A 5,935-nucleotide genomic window follows, 5' to 3' on the forward strand; every position below is an offset into this window, starting at 1 on the left:
GTTTTAAGGATTTTTGTCCTGTCTTGAGCTGTCGATAGGTTCATGTACCTAATATTTGTACAGAATCCTAATCTGTTTCCTGGCTTTAAGTTTTAAGCAAAGTTCCTTAGGATTTCTTTGATTTCAGTTAAAACTGCTTTTCTTGACATTACCAGCTGAACTTGCTATTGAAAGTAGTTAGATTATTTAAGAAATTGTGTGATCAATAAAATGTGGCGGGAAAAGGAATGGAAGATTAACTGTAGACACCAGAGATAGTATGAGAAGAGGGTAGGAAAAGACAGAGGGTCAGAAATAAGGGTAAAATATATATGTAGGTATTTATGTATGTGTGTGTGTATATTTGAAACTAGAAATGAAAAATTACTGACAATAACATGTATGATTAAGCCACTATGCAGTATACTGGATGAAAAATCACATTTTGTATGCTGTGACGATGCTTAGGGAATGAATGTAAATTAAGATTAAAAAAGGTTCAGAAAAAAAACTAAAACTGTTTCTTGAAATTTAAAAAAAGGCATTAAAAATACCTATTTGATGACTGCAGTAAGCTATATAGCCTCAGCTAGGTGCTACTTTATAGCATGTTCACTCTACTCACTGAGATTTATGCCTAAAGTCAGACTCGTGTTCATGGATATGTATATATCAGCTGCACTTGCTGTTGAAAATATTTGGATTAATTAAGATCTTTGGTGAATCAATAAAATATGGGGGTAAAAAGGCATAGAAAGCAACCATAGATACCAGAGACAGTGTGGGAGGTAGGTGGGAGATGGCCGAGGGAGAGAGATAGGGAATCAAGGATAGGAAAAAAAGCAAAATATACAGGAAACAAGAAATGGAAAATTATTTGATGACGATAACATGTGTGTTGATGTGCTTGACTGAGCCAATACACAGTGTATTCTGGATGGAAAATCTCAGTTTGTATGCAGTAATGATGTACAGTGAATGAGTATAAATAAAAAAATTTAAATAAAAAATCATAAAAGAAAACACAACTTCTCTGTTATCCAGTGGAATAATCAAAACTGGAGTGCTGAACCACCATGTATGAAATCCGACAACTCAAGACCACATGTCACGGTAACAGGCAGGGGGCTCCTGAAAGATAGTCCCAGCTGAGCACCCAGATACATAAGTGAAGACACTCCAGAGGATCCCAAGTCCCAGCTGTAGAGTCACCACCAACAACTGTGACCCCAGACATCATGGAACAGACACAAGCTATTCCCACTCTGCTGTATTTGATGTAAGAATAATAAAACAACTGTTTCATCCCACCAAGTTTTGCAGTTGTTTGTTAAACTGCAATAGTAACTCATATATCGACTTTTCTTGCCACCAGGCTCTAATCGACAATTTTAAAGAAATTTTCATATTTCTTTATATAAATTATATAACTTATGGTGTGTCCTTTTGGGTGGCTTATTATATCTATTTCTCCTCATTCTTACTGCCTTCCCAGCTAAAATTTCTCTTTTTTTTGGGGGGGGGAGACATTTTTACTATAGGGTACGTGTGCTCACTGGAGGGACAGAGAGATAGAAAGAGAGAAATCACCCCCCAGGGCGGATGGCCATGCTGCAATTCCTTCTCTTCCATTCTCCTCTCAGGATCTTGGGCACACATGCACATGTGCCCGGCATGAGTTTAAGTCACTAGGTCCGGGACTTGAACCATGGTCAGATACACGGGAGTTCAGCAACATAGCCATTATGCTAACTGCTGGTACCAGTTAAAATTTCTTATTCAGGGTTACTTTGGTTCATAAAATGTCCTTTACTTACTTTTAAATTTGTTCCTTTTTTTTCCTGATAGAGAGCACATGTACATGCATGAGAGAGAGAGTATTCTTGACATGGTCTCATCATGCCACAATTCCCTTCTCACAGCCTTGTAGCTCATCGGGATCTTGGACACCCAGAGTGGTTCCAATCTTAACAGGGAGTTTGAACCTGCAGTGGGCTATGTTTCCAGCACTCCAGTTCAGTTTGTTACCGACTGTATTACCAGGCTGAGCCAAAACGTAAAATGTCCTTCAATTTATTTTTATTTAATATATTCTACCTTTCTTTCCATTAAATTTACCCTGGATTTCTAAGCTGTTCTTTCAGGTCGCTCATCTTTCCAAATTTTCCTTACTGTTCCATTTCTTCCAGGGCCTTTCATTCTACCAGCTGCTTTAGCCACTATAGCCACCTATCTTCTGTACATTTTTAAGCAACCATGCCTTTGTTTCTGTTTTTCTCTACAAAAATACAGTTAAAATGCACCTTCTTCTATGAAGTCTCCCCTAAACACAGCAGTCAGAATTTACTCCTCATTCTTCACCCCCAAAATACAATGTATATAGAGCTCTCATATGATACATGTCATTGTTTTCACTGTAGTTAATAAAAACTACAATAAAACTACCTGGCTTCCAAGGACAACGTTGTTCTCTAATGGCAGGGACTGTACATTATTTATCTTTACAGTCCCATGGTACCCAACAAATGCCTTTCTGAGAGCAAAAAGCTATATTTTAATACAGATGAAAGGAAATGTTAGGAAGAGTGAAGTTCTAATTAAGATTATTTTGGGGGGAAGCCCCTTAGAAGAAAATATTTCTGAAGTTCCATAGTCATAGGAATACAGCTTTAGACACATAAGGAGCGAAGGGAAGTACCCAAAGAGTGATTAAGAAATATTTTATAAAAATTAAGGGCCGATAGATGGTGTGCCAGTTAGGCTGCTAGATTCCCATATGGCCAACAAGAGTTTGAGGCCTGTGCCCAGTGGCTTGAAAATCATGTGAGACGCATGTATGTGCATGCCCAAGATCCCAGGAGAATGGAGGAGGGACTGAGGCATGGCTATCTCCCCTGGGGAGTGATTTCTCACTTTCCCTCTCACTGTGTCTTGTCTGTCTGTCTGTCTGTCTCTCTGGTAAGCATACATGCCCTGAGGCAAAAACTTCTAAATTTTTTTTTTTCTAAATTAGAGATGATGCTTTTGCTTTTGACCATGATGAAATAACTGGTACCAGGCTTGCCTTGATATGGTGATGCTATAAAATGAGACAAAATATGAGGCAACTATTTTCATGCCTTAGCCAACAGCCAGCAAATAACTGTAATATATTGGATCGTCAGAAAAGTCATGATGTATTTTTCATTGTTTTACTATGCAAATATGCATCATGACTTTTCTGATGACCCAATAGATTTTTCTTAGTTTTATCTGTAATCTAAGTGCCTCGCAGCACACCTTTTAAACAAAAACAACATACTCAAACTCTCTACAGTATAGTATACAATATTACTGGACATGTGACGAAGCAGAAAAACACGACCTAAAATCAGGAAAATAAAAAAATAAATAAAATCAGACAATAGAAACAGATGATCCGAATGTTAGAATTGGCTGACAAAAATTACAAAGCAGCATATTAATTACCTGTTTCTGAATAACAAAGTGTTCTAAAACTCAGAGACTTAAAACAACCATTTATTATCCTCACAGGTCCTGTGTATCAAGAATTTGGGAGCAGCATAGCTAGAAAGTTCAAGCTTGGGGTCTCTGATGGTTCATTTAGTGTGTCAATTGGCAGGCCACAGTGTCCAAATATTTGGTTACATTATTCTGAGTGGTTCTGTAAGCATTTTGGGATGACATTAGCATTTTTAAATTAGTGGACTCTGAATAAAACAGATAATCCTCCATATGTGTGTGGGCCTCATTCAATCAGCTGAAGGTCTGACTAGAACAAAAGACTGATCTACCCCTAGGAAGAAACAATTCTGCCAGCAAATAGCCTTCCGACTTGATCTTCAAAACTGTTTTTCCCCAAGTCTCCAGCCTGTCAGCCTTTGGACCTGAACTGCAATCTGTCTTCTGGGTCTTCAAGCTGCCAGCTTACCATGCAGATTTTTGACTTACCAGTCTCTACGGTGTCAACCAATACCATGAAATATATCTCTCCATATATGTATATACATCCTACTGGTACTGTTTTTCTCTATAGAAAACTAACTAATATCAGGTCTTTCATGAACTTGCAGTCAAGATATGGTCTAAGTGGCTAGCTCTGAAATGCAGCAGTAATGCACTGATCAAGAGACACCAAATTCTACATGGCAACTGCATTTTGATTCCATATCCCGGGAACAGCAGTTGGTATACTGGCTACGTTGCTGAACTCCCATGTAGTCGACCACGGTTCGAGTCCCAGACCTGGTGGCTTAAACTCATGCTGGGCGTGTGTGTGTGCCCAAAATCCCAAGAGGAGAATGAAGGAGTAGGGATTGCAGTGTGGCCACCCCGCCCCCGGGGGGGAAGGGGTTCTCGCTTTCTATCTCTCTGTTTCTCTCTGTCTTTCTGGTGAGCGCACATGCCCTATAGCAAAGATCTCTCAAAAAAAGAATGAATCCATGTCCCATCCAGCCTCAAATATGCCCAAGATCTGACAGGCAGTAGGACTGAAGGAAGGGATTATAGTATTACCAGACCTTATGGAAGTTGCCTCTCTCTCTCTGTCTCACTCTCACATGTATGCACATGTGCTCTATCATTAATAAAAAAGAAAGAAAAACAACAAAAAAGAATGGGCTAAGAAAATAGTCATCCAAAGGTAGCTCACTTGCATGACTGGCAAGATGATGCAGTCAGTGAAGACTTCAGTTCCTTCCCATGTGGGCTTCCCCACAGGCTAATGGCCCCATCACATGGCAGCTGGCTTCTCTAAAGATGAACCATCCAAGAGAAGGAGAGCCAGGAAGAAAGTATTCTTTTCATGATCTCACCTGGAAAGCCATTTAGCCTTACTTCTGCCATATTCTATTCCTTCCAAGCATATCACTAAGTCTAACCCATATTCAAGAGAAGGGCAATTAAGTTTCATCTTTTGAAGAAAATAATATCAAAGAATTAAAGGGGGGAAAAGCCCAAAGCATATGCAATATAAATAAAAGGAAAACCTGACAGAGGCATATCATAGTCAAACTGCTGAAACACAAAGATAAAAATACAGCCATAGAGATCAACTACTCAAGAAAATGCCAATTTGTTTTCTATAGTTAGACATACTATCATATGCTCTAATCATTTCACTTATAAGTATTTATATAAAGTAAATAGAAGCATATGGCCAGTACAAGTACATGAATGTAAATGCTTATATTAACTTTATTCACAATATCTCCAAAAAGAAACAATCTATGTATTGATCTACAAGAGAATGCATAAATATCCTGTGGTGTATCTATATACTAGAACATTATTCTCCATAATTTTTTTTAAAAAAAATACATGAAACTTTAAATCATCATGAGTCAAAAAAGCCAGTCAAAAAGTATATACACTATATGATTCTATTTGAAATTTAAAATAATCTATAGTGACAAAAATCAGATCAGAGGTTGACTGAGATAGAGGTACGGGAGTAATAAGTAAGGATGATTACAAAGGGGCAGAAGTTTTTATCAGGGTAAAAGATGCATGCTGTATCTCCATTCTGGTATGATTTCACGGCTGTATACAACTATCAAAATCATAAAATTTTACATGGCTAAAGTTTATTTTATGTAAATTATTAAAAAAGGTCAATTTTTTAAAAATAGGTAGATGGGAAAGAAAAAGCCATAGGGGCACATTATACACAGTGAAATGGTGGTATAAACGGCAGCTGACCTCACGTCAAAACCCAATGGAGGGAACCAGCAGTTAGCGTAATGGCTATGTCGCTGGACTCCCACGTAGTCAACCGCGGTTCGCGTCCCGGACCTGATTTAAAACTCCTGCCAGGCGCGTGTGCGTGTGTGCCCAAGATCCCGAGAGGAGAATGGAGGAGAAGGGATTGTGGCGTGGCCATCCCCCCTGGGAGGTGATTTCTCGCTTTCTGTCTCTATGTCTCTCTCTGTCTGGCTGGCGAGCGCACATGCCCTAT

General features: G+C 38.8%; 1 protein-coding gene and 1 long non-coding RNA gene across 6 annotated transcripts in view; one reads left to right on the forward strand and one right to left on the reverse strand.

The window, feature by feature from the left end:
• Positions 1–1,199, forward strand: part of LOC114009656 (uncharacterized) — a 97,524-nt gene extending 96,325 nt beyond the window's left edge. The window contains exon 5 of the long non-coding RNA XR_003551043.1: positions 1,024–1,199. This is a non-coding gene — a long non-coding RNA (uncharacterized LOC114009656). The remainder of the gene's footprint in view (positions 1–1,023) is intronic.
• The window catches only part of KATNAL1 (katanin catalytic subunit A1 like 1), a 235,958-nt gene that overhangs the window by 10,587 nt on the left and 219,436 nt on the right, over positions 1–5,935 (reverse strand). The window lies entirely within an intron of this gene.

The sequence above is a fragment of the Tupaia chinensis genome, unplaced genomic scaffold, assembly GCF_000334495.1.
Source record: "Tupaia chinensis unplaced genomic scaffold, TupChi_1.0 Scaffold000597_1, whole genome shotgun sequence".
Lineage (NCBI taxonomy): Eukaryota > Metazoa > Chordata > Mammalia > Scandentia > Tupaiidae > Tupaia > Tupaia belangeri.